Below are 16,504 nucleotides of genomic sequence, written 5' to 3' on the forward strand. Positions count from 1 at the left end.
TACTTTTTTATAAATACCTGTTTCACTTATTGTGTGATTTGTCGTTAACCCATGACATATTTCATATGTACACTTTAATATTTATTTAACATTCTATCTCAGTTGAATGAACTGTAAGCTGTAATGTCATATTTAAGAAAACTTGTTGTATTGTTACAGGCACACATATATTTTTTTTTACAATTAAAATTTGTCAAGCATGAACTGAAAATATGACGTATGATATGCTTTACTATGGTAAGTAAGAATTGTAACATTATCATTATCCATTCTTACATTTCACAATTACTTTGTAAATTTTATTCCTTTCACTATATTAAAGGATTGTTTTCTTTCAAGAGTTGTATGCAAAGCTAGGACATAACTAAGTTTTATCAGTTGATGTTCTGTTAGATACAAGTCAAATTTCATATAGCTATTAGCTGCCTTGAGATCATATTCTTATAGAATTAAACTGTATGACTTAATTGAGAATATGAATGCATTTTTTGTTGTTGTTATTTATCTTAATGTTATGTACTAAATAAATCTACATACCAGTACTTCAATTTGATTATTTTTTTATATTTTGACACAAAGGAAGGAAAATGCCTTAGAACCTAACCTGCCAAAAAATTAGAAGGGTCTAACACTTCCCTTTCAAATCTCTTCTTATGGGAACATTCTGTTCATAATTATCCTGAAATTCAAATGTGAATAATGCATTATATATTATATTTGAAACTACTTGATCCCACAAACACATATAATTGATTTCCCTCATCCTCAATTTTTCTAGTTTTTGTTGAGCCTGCCACTTTTGTGGTAGAAAGCTCGTTATAGGAATAGAAATCAGACAGCAGCAGCAGCATTGTTAACTTACATTTTAAAAGCTTTAAAATATTTAGGAAGGTGGGTTTTTTTTTCTAATACTTTATGCAATTGGTGAACTATATTTGGTGTATGGAAATATTTTATGATGTACATGTCAGTCTCGTAGGTTTTATTTGACCTTGGCCTCATTTTTCTGGTTCATTGCTCAGTTTTAAGGTTTTGGATTTTGGTCTGTTTATCTTAAACTATAAGCAAAAGGTCAACTATATTTGTTGTATGGAAGGATTGTAAGCTGTACATGTCTGCCTTGCATAGTTCATCTGACCTTGACCTCATTTTCATGGTTTATTGGTCAATGTTAAGTTTTCTTGGTTAAGTCTGTTTCTTAGAAACTATAAGCAATAGGTCAACTATATTCAGTGTATTGCATGATTGTAAGGTGTACATGTATTTCTCTTTTGGTTTATATTACCTTGACCTCATTTTCTTGGATCATGTTAAATTTATGGTCCAAGACCACAATTAATTCGTAGTGCATTTCATTTAGACAATAAATGCAAATTAAAAAAATCCCACCTGCACTTTCTCAATAAAGTTTTTACAGTGTGTTGTACTACTTTTGGGACAAATTATATCAAAATTATAGAAAACTTCATTGGCTCTAACTTAAAATATGGACAATTTTATGTTAAGGGGGTGTTGAAATCTTTTGACAGTTTCCAAAGTGCTAATTTTTAACCTTTTTCAACTGGACCAAATCACTACTTTACTTTAAAATTCATGACCCAAATTATTTGACAGTGTCATTTCATCCCTTGACTTGCTGCTGATGATTGGATCTGCTTCTGTATGTGTAGGGTCATCAACATTTGATTATGTGAATTAATGGGAGTAGTATATGTTCATTTGACTTTTATGCCCTTGACCTAGTTTCATGCTCTGGTTGTAAGATTATTCTTCTGCTTCAATGAATAGGCTATGAAATCACTATATGATAATCAAAATATTTGTATTAGTTGTGAGGAGTATATAAACATCTTGCTGAACTTCTATAGTGAAGTTGGTGTGTGTTCCTCCATCTATTCCTTCTTGTATTCCACATTTGTATCTGCTTCAGTTTTGGACTGATTTGCAAAATTTTGTGAGAAATTTCTCAGAATCTAACTCTTGATTTACTCTTGTACCTTCTTTTTCATTTTTTGATCGAAATGAACTTAGGGCTTAATTTTGTTTGATGATTGGTTGGTGTTTAATGCCACTTTCAGCACTATTGTGCTATTTAGTGGCATTCAATTTTGATTGATAAAGGGGATAGAACCACTGACCTAGCAGAGGCGGATTTAGGGGGGGGGGGGGGGGGGGGCCCCCCTTTTTGGGAAAAAAATTTGTTGCTTATATAGGGAATCACTGAAGCGTGACTGGAGCGAGCCCTCTCTTAGGTCAGTCAGTGGGCCCCCACTTATGAAAATATCTGGATCCGCCACTGCCTGGGACAATCCTAAAATCCTTACAATGGAGTCCAGCTAATCTGTTACAGAACTTGACAGGCTAGTGACACAGTAGTTTGACTACTTAGATGTTAAGCCCAGTAGTCAGAACTTCGGTGTTGACAGAAATATCAATTATATGGTCATTTTTACAAATTTCCTGTTTATAAAACTTTGAATTTCTCGAAAAACTAAGGATTTTCTTACACCCAGGAGTAGATTACCTAAGCCATATTTGGCACAACTTTTTGGAATTTCGGGTTCTCAATGCTCCTCAACTTTGTATTTGTTTGGCTTTTTAATTGTTTTGATCTGAGTGTCACTGATGAGTCTTATGTAGACGAAACGCGCGTCTGGCTTATCAAATTATAATCCTGGTACCTTTGATTACTATTTACACCACTGGGTCCATACCACTGCTGGTGGACGTTTCATCCCCGAGGGTAACACTAGCCCAGTAGTCAGCACTTCGGTGTTGACATGAATATCAATTATATGGTCATTTTTATAAATTTCCTGTTTATAAAACTTTGAATTTTTCGAAAAACTAAGGATTTTCTTACACCCAGGAGTAGATTACCATAGCCGTATTTGGCACAACTTTTTGGAATTTCGGATTCTCAATGCTCTTCAACTTTGTATTTGTTTGGCCTTTTAACTGTTTTGATCTGAGTGTCACTGAGGAGTCTTATGTAGACGAAACGCGCGTCTGGCGTATTAAATTATAATCCTGGTACCTTTGATTACTATTAAGACCACTTGGCCTCTGAGGCCCTCTGATTAACTTTGACATTACAAGGACTTTTCATATCCTTGCAATACAGTACATATTTGAACCAGCTTATGCAGAACCCTAATGCTGATTAAATGAAAATATCTCAAAATCTACACCATATAATGTCATTATGTACTTCCTATTTTGTTGTTTCTGATCTTAATTATTTTTTGGGTTTCCCCAAAGATGTCAAAAATTATGGCAACTATTAGGGAGGTGGATTCAAATTGTTTTGAGAAGTTTTTATACCTGACATACCTTATCAAGTAAAATGAAACCAAGACTATTTATCATAAATGACAGCTTTAACGCAATTCAACTTTGCAGTGGATAGTTCAAAGACAAAACCAGTGTTGAAAAAGATTTTGACATTAAAGGTCATTTGAATTTGTATTTCTGGGGTATACCCTGTCATTTCTCAGTTTTGAAAAAAGTCACATTTTATGCAGGTTTGAGTGATTGTTAACAAGAACAATAGGTTCTATAGATTGAGGTGACCATGATGGAGTATAGAGATTTGGAATGCCAAAAAAGGGGCTTGTTGCAGTGGTGGATTTAGGGGGACAGGGGATCGACCCTAGCCCACCTTTTTGTGGATTTTTTTTTTGTGTTTGATTATTTAGGGAAACACTGAAACATGACTAGAACAGACTTCTTTCACAAAACATCATAATTTACTTCCTATTATAGAACAGGACTGTGTATTAATACATTCTGTACAGCCAAACAGGAAAACCAAGGCCATCTTTAAAACTACTATTTTACTTTTGGGGGCATTTCCTTCCAAGGGATTGGATTGAAACCTAAACATTGTCTCAAAAACTAAAGGAGCTATGTAAATGTAATAACCATAAAATTTGATAAAAATATAACCATTTAAGAGTTCTTGCTGCTAAAACATGGACCTTTTTTAGCAGTTGTTGGCTGTTATCATGAATCCTATATGATAGTTTTAAAGTGCAAATTGTGAAAAGAATCAGTACATGAAGATGTATCTACCCCTGAAGTTGGAGATAAAACTTGTCAACCTTTTAGGAGTTATTACTCCTGATTGTTTTATGTTGTCCTGAAAAATATTGGATCTAGGTTTCAAGTGTAAATTGCAAACCCTGAACACTTCAGTAAATTATGTCAACCTGTTTTGGAGTTACTGCCCTTGAAATATGGATTTCAACGGTCATATAACACGATATAAACTTGCATAGACAGCAAACAGTTGCAATTGGATTTTTTAATGTCTGTCGGATTTCATATTTTAGGTTAAAACGTATGTTTATTATTGTTTTCACCTGCATATGATTTTTCGAAACGCTCATCCAGCGAGTTCATCATCGTTTCACTTTTATTCTATGTTGACATTCTTTTCCTTTTGATAGCTGAATACATGCGTAACCCAACTTTAGTTAAAGGATTGGATTGACACCTAATCCTTTAATATGTGACATTTTCCCAACCTCAACTATTAATTTGTTCTTGTGATGAATTTTCGAGACGTTAGAAAAGTTTTGTACTTTTTATTTGAAGTAACATAAAAAAAAATGTATACCAGTTAGTTCATCGATCACAGATTTTGGAGGGAAAATCTTAATTTTTGAATTGAGCAAAAGTATTAAAAAGTGCACGTGTTGTTTAATATTAGCAACTTTTGGTAAGCGCTTTTTTTCTTCTAGCAATTGAATAAGCTGCTAGAGTGATCCATCTGATAATCTGCATCTTTCAAGGCACCAAGCTTTTAAACAATCTGATTTCAGAATAGTTATCAAAGGTACCAGAATTATAATTTAGTACGTCAGACGCGCGTTTCGTCTACATACGACTCACCAGTGACGCTCACATCAAAATATCTATAAAGCCAAATAAGTACAACGTTGAAGAGCATTGAGGATCTAAAATTCCAAAAAGTTGTGCCAAATACGGCTAAGGTAAACTATTCCTGGGATAAGAGAATCCTTAGTTTTTCGAAAATTCTGAAAGTTTTGTAAACAGGAAATTTATAAAAATGAAACATAATTGATATTCATGTCAACACAGAAGTGTTGAATACTGGGCTGGTGATACCCTCGGGAACGAAACGTCCACCAGCAGTGACATCGACCCAGTGCTGTAAATAGTTATCAAAGGTACCAGGATTATAATTTAGTACGTCAGACGCGCGTTTCGTCTACATAAGACTCATCAGTGACGCTCAAATCAAAATATCTATATAGCCAAACAAGAACAACGTTGAAGAGCATTGAGGATCCAAAATTCAAAAAAGTTGTGCCAACTACGGCTAAGGTAATCTATTCCTGGGATAAGAAAATCCTTCGTTTTTCGAAAATTCAAAGTTTAGTTGACATGAAATTTATAAAAATGACCACATTATTGATATTCAAGTGTTGACTACTGGGCAGGTGATACCAGAAAAGATGCTCACCAAAATATTTTGCCTTTTATGTAATCATTTGCATATTGCAATAATTAAGTTTGAAATTTATATAGAAAAAAAATCTGGGTATAATATCACAAACAGAATAATATAACCATTTTGGGAGATAATGACCAACCTGTTTGATGTCGTTTGATGTTTATTTGACTTTTTCTGATTCTTCAATCGATTCTTTATTGATAAAAGTATTGATAAAAGTAAAAATTAATGAAAGATCATAGTAACATCGGATATAGTGCTTAAACCACTATAAGGATGTTTAAGTCAAGTTTCATCCAGCGGTTTCAGAGGAGGATACATGTATTTTGTTTTAGGTTCCTATCAGACGACAGACAATGAATGGATCAGCGGCAAATTGATGAGAAAAGATTCAACCGCAGTGATCCGAATCTGCGACAAGAGGCGATATTTTTCTGAATAGATTTTTTCAAAATCCTGTTGAATAAAATTTAAAAAAAAAACCAACAGGTTGAATAATTCTATGCGTCCAAAGCACTTTTCTGGAGTTACCTCCATCAGGAACACCCAAAGCCGAGAACTTTATGACAAAAAATACCTAAAAAAAATAGTCAAATCCATTTAAGGCAAACTTTGCCTGATGGAGTAGAAACCTTAATTTCTTTATGATTTCAAAATATAAACGGGCAATTTTTATATAGAAACAATGCAGTCAAACAGAACAAACAAAGCTAATTTGAACACAACATTTATTGAATGAAGAAGATCGATCATTTCCCGAATCTCAAGGCCTGCATCTGTTTTCTACGACTCTCACCAAATGGTCTGTCGCTTTTCAAAGCCTGCATTATATACATGTATAAATCTTTCCCTGATAAGTTCACCTTGTAATCTACAATGGAAATTTTGGTTATGCCAATGAATAAAGGTGTACAATAGTCCTAATGGAACTTAGTTTAACAAAGTAGATTATGCATTTCGTTATTTTTGGAGAAAAAACAAAATCTGTTTTAGCCTACACCAGTTGATCAATTTGTAGGGATGAATTCAAACTGCAATTTGGCTAAAATATTTAAGCAATCAGCATTAGGAAAGGGCAAAAATCAATGATAAGCAGTGTAATAAAATATGAAAACTGAAGAAAAAAAAAGCAAGATTGGGAGTTAATATATTGAACGCAAACTCCAAAGCAGAAAAAATAGGAAATAAGTACTTGATAAATTGCATGCATACATTGGTGATTTTGAATCAGTTCAAAGTTTTTATTTTTCTACCATATATACCGCTTTGCATCATATTCTTATTAAGAAAAATTTCACATCCCTAATTAACTGGGCATTTAAAAAGTCAGAATGCGAGTACATATGTTCAAACTCTTTTAGGTCATTTTTTAGTAGCAATAAACAAAAGGACTATGTCAATTGGACATGCTTTGATACTATATATGCGCTTCAAGTGAAGTTTTACTTGATAACATCTTTGTTTGCTTTGGAGATTCCGTATATCGTCAAGTTATTGGAATTCCAAGGGGGACTAACTGTGCACCACTTATTGCGGACCTGTTTTTGTATTGTTATGAGTTACAATTTATGACTAAAATTAGCAAAGACCCATCGAAACAACATTTGATACAAACATTTAACAATACTTTTAGATATTTGGATGATATATTGGCTCTCAATAATGACGACTTCAGTATGTATACTAAAGAAATTTATCCTGTTGAACTTACTTTGAATAAAGATAATACTAACAATGACCACTGCCCTTTCCTCGATCTTGATATCTATATCACTAACGGGAAGCTTAATACTTAAATTTATGATAAAAGAGATAATTTTTCATTTCCTATCGTTAATTATCCATTTTTAGATGGTGACGTTCCCTTGTCACCATCTTATGGTGTTTATATATCTCAACTTGTACGATTCGCTCGTGTATGTAACAACGTATTAGATTTTAGTGAGAGAAATTTATGTATTACTGAAAAATTATTACACCAGGGTTTTCGATATCACAAACTAGTCAAAACATTTACTAAATTTTATCATCGGTATAAGGGAATAATTCGTAAATATAACTCAACATGCAGACATCTTATACGTTCAGGTATTTCACATCCAATATTTTATGGTAATATTCTTTACAAAGCACAAAAATGTCAGTATTCACCTCAAAAGCTTACAAAACCTTTAAACAGACTATTAAGAAGGGATATAGTTACGATACTGTTGTCAGGTCATTAAAGATTGCATATTTTGGCTTTAATATTGATTCACTAAAAGGGTCTTTGCATCGGAACTAAACACATTTATTTAAAAAAAAAACAGTTGTTGGCATGACACGGGTTATGTTCTTCTCATATTTTTTATGATAGTGTGATACTAAACCCCTAACGGGAGGGATTGTGCCTGATATTCATAGGATGAAGACATAATCTTTCAATCAGTTTAGTTGAGGTCTGGAACTGGCATGTCAGTTAACTGCTAGTAGTCTGTTGTTATTTATGTATTATTGTCATTTTATTTATTTTCTTTTGTTACATCTTCTGAAATTGGCCTCGGACTTCTCTTGAACTGAATTTTAATGTGCTTATTGTTATGCGTTTACTTTTCTACATTGGCTGGAGGTGTAGGGGAGGGTTGAGATCTCATGGGCATGTTTGACCCCGCCGCGGTTTTGCGCCTGTCCCAAGTCGGGAGCCTTTGGCCTTTGTTGGTCTTATATGATTTTTAATTTTATTTTCTTGTGTATAATTTGGAGTTTGGTATGAAGTCCATTATCACTGGACTAGTATACATATTTTTAAGATGCCAGCTGAAGGACGCCTACGGGTGCGGGAGTTTCTCGCTACATTGATGACCCATTGGTGGCCTTCGGCTGTTGTCTGCTCTATGGTCGGGTTGTTGTCGCTTTGACACATTCCCCATTTCCTTTCTCAATTTTACTAGTATACTAATCTGACATACCAATAACGTCAGCATTTGTCACTATGTCCTCAGGAAGTCCATTATTAGGGGGAATTTCAAACAATCGGAATCCCTCGTTACTTCTGATGCATGTGTGGAAACATATGTACAGTAAAACAAAATATCGGTATCTTGAACATTCCATCCTGAAATGAGAAAACATTTGTCAAGAACTAACGCCAGTTGATATTCCGTTGTACACATAAGAACATAATAAATTTTCAATTAGGAGTCCTTAGAATGAAATTCAAAACAGTGTGGCTGTGGCCATTGATTGACACATTAAATTCATCCATTGACCGGGACAATTTAGGTGAACGTTTGTCTGTAACGACCATTTCTCACTGTGTACTTTTTAAAGACACTTAAACTATGGGGTCACCAAAGGTTCTCAACACCTTAATAAAGTAATTCGAAAAAATTAATCAGAAATAACACGATGTTTTGATTTATATCAATTATATAAATCAAAACATAAAGGTTATTCCTGATTAATTTTTCGAATTATTTTATAATTAAAGACGTTAAAAAACCTTGGTGACCCCACAGTTTAAATGTTTATCGTAGGTACGTCGTGAGCAGTGGTCGTTACATACAAACGTTCACGTAATTTGTCCCAGTCAATGGATGAATTTTATGTGTCAATCAATGGCCACAGCCACACTGTTTTGAATTTCATTCTATGATGCATTCAAATGATTCACGAAAAGATAGACTGATAAAAAAAAAGGCAACCATATGACAACAATAACCAAAAATAACCAAGATATCTAGAGGTCAACATTCAATCTCCAATGATATATAAATCTGCAACAAAGTCCTTTTTAAGCCTATATGATCACCAAAGATACATATACGAGATGATTGACAGAAGTAACCATGTAGCAAACACTAAAACGCGAAATCGCGAAATGAATTTGTTTTCGCAAATTCGCGTTTGAAAGTACAAACGCGAAATTGGTCGCATCATTCTTCCATTTTGTACCACTTAATGTGTCATGGTATTTTACTTACATGCAAAGTGTTATCATACAGTTTGAGCACTTACATATCATACACAGATATACTCGTACGTTGAACTTCTTTCAGTATCTAATTCTGGACATCAACATACACATAGAGAGGAGTATTAGTTCAGTTATTTGTCTATATAAGTTATCTGAATAGGACTAACAATTTGAAAAGTTCTATATTTTGATTTTGTTTATCAGCTTTGTCTGTTATGAAACTTAAATGTGTATTGATTTTTTTATTGTTGAGTAGCTGTCTCTTTGACGTGTATATCCATATATCTCTTCCTTTTCTCGTTTGCTTTTAGATATTATCTTTATTGGTGCAAATTTTGTATCAAATAAGAAAAAAATAATAATATTACGCAGAATAATCTGGTAAAATGTTTCCGCCAAATGCACGACACCTTCAATAGTTCCACTAGGGAAAATAAAATCATGAACACACCAGGGACGGATCCAGCAATTTTTAAAAAGGGGATTCCCAACCCAGGATAGTAGAGGGGTTCCAACTTAATTTCCTCATTCAAATTCGAATTGATCGTAAACAAGAGGATGTTCCAACCCCGGACCCCTCCATATCCCATAGATCCGCCACTGCACACGAGACTGTAGGTGAATATATATGAAATAATCAAGCGTAATCTTACCTGATAGTGGTGACCGAGCAGCAGACTGCAAATGCATCAACGGATTTTGTTATTGTATTATATATACTCTTGAAAATATGGTTCATTATTTTGACTAACAATTAAAGTGTGAATCTAGGCTTTATGTGGAGTATAAAGGAAATTCTAATTATGGTAATGTGCGTCAACAATTTATACCGATTTTCCACATTAATTATAAGGGGCTATATTTGAATATAGTGTCACATTTCGTCGGTTTATATGCAGTTATCTTATTGGCAATTATATCATAACTCTATATTTATGTAAAAATGATATCATATTGCTTCATACTTTGTTTCGAGCAGAGTAATTGTATTAGGCTCAAAACAGAAATGATACCTACTAGATGTCCTCACTGAAGTTCGCTGATTTTTCTGTTAACAGTCTTTTTCTTTCTACTTTAATAGTTTTTTTCCCAAAATACAAAAATGGGTAAACATTGTAATTTCAGCGAAATAAACTTTATAAGGAGTCGACTAATAATTCATAATTTATAACAAAACAATATAAGAAAAACAAATATAACAGACGTGAAACAAAGACAGGCCTCCTGACTTGGAACAGACTCATATTTATAAAGAATGTGGCAGCATAAAACATGTTTTTGAGTGCGGAAACCTTCCCTAACGTAAAAGTAAGTTCCAGTTGGCTAAACCGAAAAAAAATCGGTACGGGGCACTAAACAACTATCATAAAACAAGAGACATATAGCACCGAAGTTAGAGTACTCATATAGTCACAGTTTAAAGCTAATTGCCACTACTAGATAAATCATTATCTCTCAGACTAAGGTATCGATCAGTTCACATCCAACGGATTAGTGTAAAGACGTCATTAACATTCTGAGACACACACTGCATTGTGCAATGCTAAAATATAGGTAAAAGCATATGTAGATCTTGATTTGTTGATAATTTTTTTCTGTTTGCAGTTTTTCATTATACACAAAATAAAGGCAATAACTTCTATAACGACTGTTTCTACCTACTATCTTGTAATAACCGGAAGATCTGGTCATGTTCATCATTTTTTGCGTTTTAATTTTTTTGCTATCCATTATAGTGAATAAGGTAAATAAGCATAAAAGCAAACATTTCTAAACTGATCCTTATCAGAGTTTCTCCATTTATAGTCATGCAGTCATGTTAGATGGCAGATGATATCACCAGACACATTTTGTTGACAAGATTTCTATCCCCAATGAGGTTAAGTTTTCACAGTCTAATTGGACTCGTAGTTTCAGAGAAATTTTTATAAAAGTTAACGGACGAAAGACTAATAGGGTAGATGTGGTAATACTGCCAATGAGACAACTTTCCACAAGAGACCAAAATGACACAGAAATTAACAACTATAGTTCACCGTTCGGCCTCAGTCAACAATGATCAAATCCATACCGCATAGTCAGCTATAAAAGGCCACGAAATGACAATGTAAAACAATTCAAACGAGAAAACTAACGGCCTTATTTATATGAAGAAAAAAAAATGATGAGACCAAAAATGTAGAGACCACATAGTGCACAAAGCAAAGACAAGATATACACTATTATCCGCAAGCTCGGTGACGGGTCAGAGACCTATTTTGAGTTTCTATGTGTCAGTCAATTCACTCCATCATCTATCATAGTTGTTTATAACTCATTGAAATCATCCAATAAAAACATCACGCATAACCCTTTGCATATTCTCTTCATTGTATGACGTACCACCTTCTAATGAGTAATATATGGTGCCAACTCTAACATGATTATTTATCTTTTTTTCAATACCATGTTTCACAAGTCCCTGTAAATTTATACATATCATTTCGACGCACGTATTTACGCAAACAAATGATTTAGCAAAACAATGAAGGTCATGAAAATAAACAAGTAAAAAGCAGGGCATTGCCCGCTGATGCTACATGGACTGCACATTCATTAAGGGAAAAGCTTTTATTTCAAGGGGTTCAAAATATTTATGGAAATTAGAGCATTTGGTTTTGATTGCCAATGAGAAAACTATCCACCAGAGATCAAATGATGTAAATGGAAGCATATGCCACTGTACAGCATTCAACAATGAGAAATACACAAAACGTACACCAGAATAAAACCCATACTGTCACTTGACTTCCGTATGATTGGAGGGGAAACCAACATGTCCTACTATTATTTTAAATCGTGTTTTGCTATTTTCCCCTCCTGGATATATGTTCCACTGATAGTTGTATCTTAGTAACAGTGACCTTGAACTTCGACCAGTATACCATAAAGTCAATAGGCGTCTTTCCATATATCTGTATCTGTCCAAGTTCCATTCCAATTGATATTGGTAACTAAAATCACCATCCTGAAACCCGTTTTTCATTATTTTTTTTCTAATTTGAATATAAGTGACATTATCCTTGACCTATTGACCCCAAAATCAATAGGCTTATCTCCTTTCCAATATCTTCCGTCTGTATACAAGTTTCATTTCAATAAAGCAAAGGTAACTTGAGTTACCATCCAGCAACAATTCCCCATTTTTTCTCTATTTTTTAGTAGCATAGACCTTGACCTATGATATGTTGACCCAAATTCGATAGCCTTCTCCCATTCCCCATATCTTCTATTTCTACAAGTTATTGCAATGAAGCTTAAGACACATATGATACGGTACCTTCAAGAAACTTTTTGTTTGGACAAACGGAGGGATAGATGTAGGTTGCACTTCTGTAAGTATAGACAATGCAATTTCCCACAGAAACTCTTTTTACAGCTAAAACTGTGCCCTTTTACTAAAAACAAAATCATAAAAAAATACAACCTGAAACGGAAAGTTCATATGGACTACTTTTTTGCATATTTTCAACGTTTATATGTCTCGAATTTCTGAAGAATGTAAACTTTAGTCTTATACCAAAATTCCGTGCTAGCAGTCTTTTTACTTTGGGTCTTCTTGAGGCTTAAATTTGACTTCTAATCAACTGTATTTACAGTGTTAAACAAGTTATGTCCCTATGAGGTAAAAAATGGATATCATATCTGTGAACCAGTAGGTAAACAAGACAAAATATCGATTAATATTATATATTTCCACAAAACAGGTATGGATTGTGGATCAACTGTATTTATAAAGTGCAACCTGTGTGAATTGATGAAGATTTACTTAAGGCACAATGAGTATTTTTCAAGGAGCCATACAAATCAAAATGCAGAAGCGCTTGAAAGACAGTTTCTGTCTAATTCACATCTGTGTTATGTGGTAATAAGAATGCTGCCTTCGGTGGGTGCATTAAAAACTAAAGTAAGAGCATTCCTACTACAAGCAATGGTTGAACTCAGAGTTTGCAGTAGGGTAAGCAGTTCCTATTCCATTTGGTGCACCTGTTGTGTAGCTAATGACAACAGTTCCTATCTCACAAGGAGCACTTATTGTGTAGCTAATGACAACAGTTCCTATCTCACAAGGAGCACTTATTGTGTAGCTAATGACAACAGTTCCTATCTCACAAGGAGCACTTATTGTGTAGCTAATGACAACAGTTCCTATCTCACAAGGAGCACTTATTGTGTAGCTAATGACAACAGTTCCTATCTCACAAGGAGCACTTATTGTGTAGCTAATGACAACAGTTCCTATCTCACAAGGAGCAATTATTGTGTAGCTACAATAGTTCCTGTTCCAAGAGGTGCACCATTTGTGTTGTTATTGTCAACGGTTCCTGTTGCACTTGTTGTACCTATTGTGTTGCTGAAGACAGTTTCTGTTCACTTGGTGCCCCCTATTCTGTTACTGATGACAACAGTTACTATTCCACTAGGTGTACACATTGTGTTGATAATAACAACAGTTCCTAGTCCACTAGGTGCTTATTACAAGCAAACAAATTGCTTTTGGTTATGTTCTTTATTCTTCAAAACAAGAGAAGATGGATTATGTGGCTACCACAAATGGACATATTTTTTTTACATATATATATATGACCTAGATATTTCAATTTCAATAAAATCAAGATGATCCAGTGGCGTAGCCAGGGTTGAAATGATGTGGATGCCTTCGCCGAGCGGAGCGAGGCGAAAAACTTTTGGGACTATTTTATGCAGCAAAATTATTGTTTTTCCTACCTTTTTTCCGGTAGGCACGTGAACTCCCCAGAATCCGACACTGATTTGATTTTTGTTTTATCTCAAAATACCTAACAATTCATGTAATTACATATTTAACAAAACTTTATTGTTTTCTCGAAAATAAATTTAAGTAATAATTATTTGATGTAAAAATTTCCCACCCAAATTCATATTTGACATCTCATAAACGACCCCATCACAGCGGCACTTCTGTATATAGGAACTGAAGTGAACCCCTTTCCTAGAATTTCTCAAAAATGGTTCCATTACAGCGGCACTATAGGAACTGATGTGACTCCCCCCTTAACACGTCGTAGGGGACATCATGGAAATACCTGGGGTCCGTCCGTCCGGTCTTGTTAGCATTCTCATGTGAATAATTCTTGCCAGATTTTCACATCATCAGCAATGCCTTTGACACTTTCAAAAATAAGTCATAATCAAACAACTTTAACTAGCTATGGCCTTATGAAATATGAATAACTAGTATATCGGAAATCCCGTTGCATTTTCTCTGAAGCTTTTATTTCTCTTAATATTAAAAATAAAAGGAAAAGGAGAACAAGTGTTTTATTTAGTAATTGCCCTTGTTCCTTGGATCTGGGAACAGTATATCTAACGTTGATATATATGTTACTGCTGGATATATAAAATATGTGCAATGCGGGGAACATAGGAACTCTGTTCTTTTATTGAAAATAAAATTGATATGTGAACCTAAATAGAAACTGGAATTTACTGATAACCTAGGAATGATCACACTCTATTACGGATTGATTTTTTTTCACGTCGTCTTTTATGTCACAGGAAACGATGTCAGTATATGGTGGTTTAGTTGTTAATAATGTTGTTAGTCAGATGTAGAAGCCGTCGCTCCGCTAGGCTCAATTTCAGATGAAACATGTCCGAGGGCCCATGCATCATCGATCATCATCCTCTGCGCTTTCCGTAGCCGACGACGTAGACTTTTTACGAAAAAAATCGAGAACACTTTTCTGCTATTTATCCATCTTGTTTTATTACATTAACTAAATTATCGTAAATGAAAGACAAATCATACTGCTTCGGAAATGATTGGACGTTATTCTCGTATGCTCACCCTTCATTTCAACCCTGGCTACGCAACTGCCTTGTTACATTTGGGTACATCCGAGTTTAAATGCTACGAACATATATTTATTTATATTGTTGGGGGCCAAAATGATGTGGATGCTTGAGCATCTGAGCATACATGCAAGCTACGCCACTGTGATCTTTATATAATGTACTATGTCTACTCTTTGCTAAACCTACACTATTTCCATCTGAGTAATTGATATTACAGTACTCTGTGTACTTAAATATCTTATTACTAGAACTTTTTCAGAATTTATATGTATTGATCTAATTACCACATCATTGAAAAAAAAGACCTCTGAAGTATTTAGACCCATTGGTGGCCTTCGACTGTTGTCTGCTCTATGGGCGGGTTGTTGTTGCTTTGACACATTCCCCATTTCCTTTCTCAATTTTATTATAGATAGAAAAGAATTGATGTGTCTTGGATAGAAATCAATCTTATGCAAGTGCACATTTACATGTACATGTATAAGACTGATTGATTGTACAAGTGCACATTTACATGTACATGTATAAGACTGATAGATTGTTCAAGTGCACATTTACATGTACATGTATAAGACTTGGATTGTACAAGTGCACATTTACATGTACATGTATAAGACTTGGATTGTACAAATGCACATTTACATGTACATGTATAAGACTTTGATTGTACAAGTGCACATTTACATGTACATGTATAAGACTTTGATTTTGGAACATTCAAACATAAAATAAAAGATGAATTTTGTTTTGAAAGTTTGTAAGAGTTCTTTTAAAAATCAAATTTCAAACAGTCTCAGTCTTGCATAAAGATATTTTAACTCAAAATAAGTCCTTGCATTGCACAAGGTCATATTTTTCTCCGACTGTTTATGACGTCTTTACACACAATCCATTGGATGTTGGATGTGTACTGATTGATAATTTAGTCTTAGATGCATGATGTTTTTTTTACGTATTTTTATCTTTGAACTAGCTGTCAGTTACTGCTGGTACTCTCAGATCTTTGTGTCTTTTTGTTGTTAGGACATACAAGCACCTGGCCACGACCACCCTGTGTTTTTGTTGTTAGGACATACAAGCACCTGGCCACAACCACCCTGTGTTTTTGTTGTTAGGACATACAAGCACCTGGCCACGACCACCCTGTGTTTTTGTTGTTAGGACATACAAGCACCTGGCCACGACCACCC

General features: G+C 34.3%; 1 long non-coding RNA gene across 1 annotated transcript; it reads right to left on the bottom strand.

Moving 5' to 3' along the window:
• Positions 1-6,193: 6,193 nt before the first annotated feature.
• Positions 6,194-8,568, bottom strand: LOC139512703 (uncharacterized). Its single transcript, XR_011662320.1, has 2 exons — positions 8,431-8,568; positions 6,194-6,353 (listed from the first exon to the last, which is right to left on the bottom strand). It is a non-coding gene; the product is annotated as an uncharacterized lncRNA (long non-coding RNA).
• Positions 8,569-16,504: the final 7,936 nt, after the last annotated feature.

Source organism: Mytilus edulis, chromosome 2 (assembly GCF_963676685.1).
Source record: "Mytilus edulis chromosome 2, xbMytEdul2.2, whole genome shotgun sequence".
Lineage (NCBI taxonomy): Eukaryota > Metazoa > Mollusca > Bivalvia > Mytilida > Mytilidae > Mytilus > Mytilus edulis.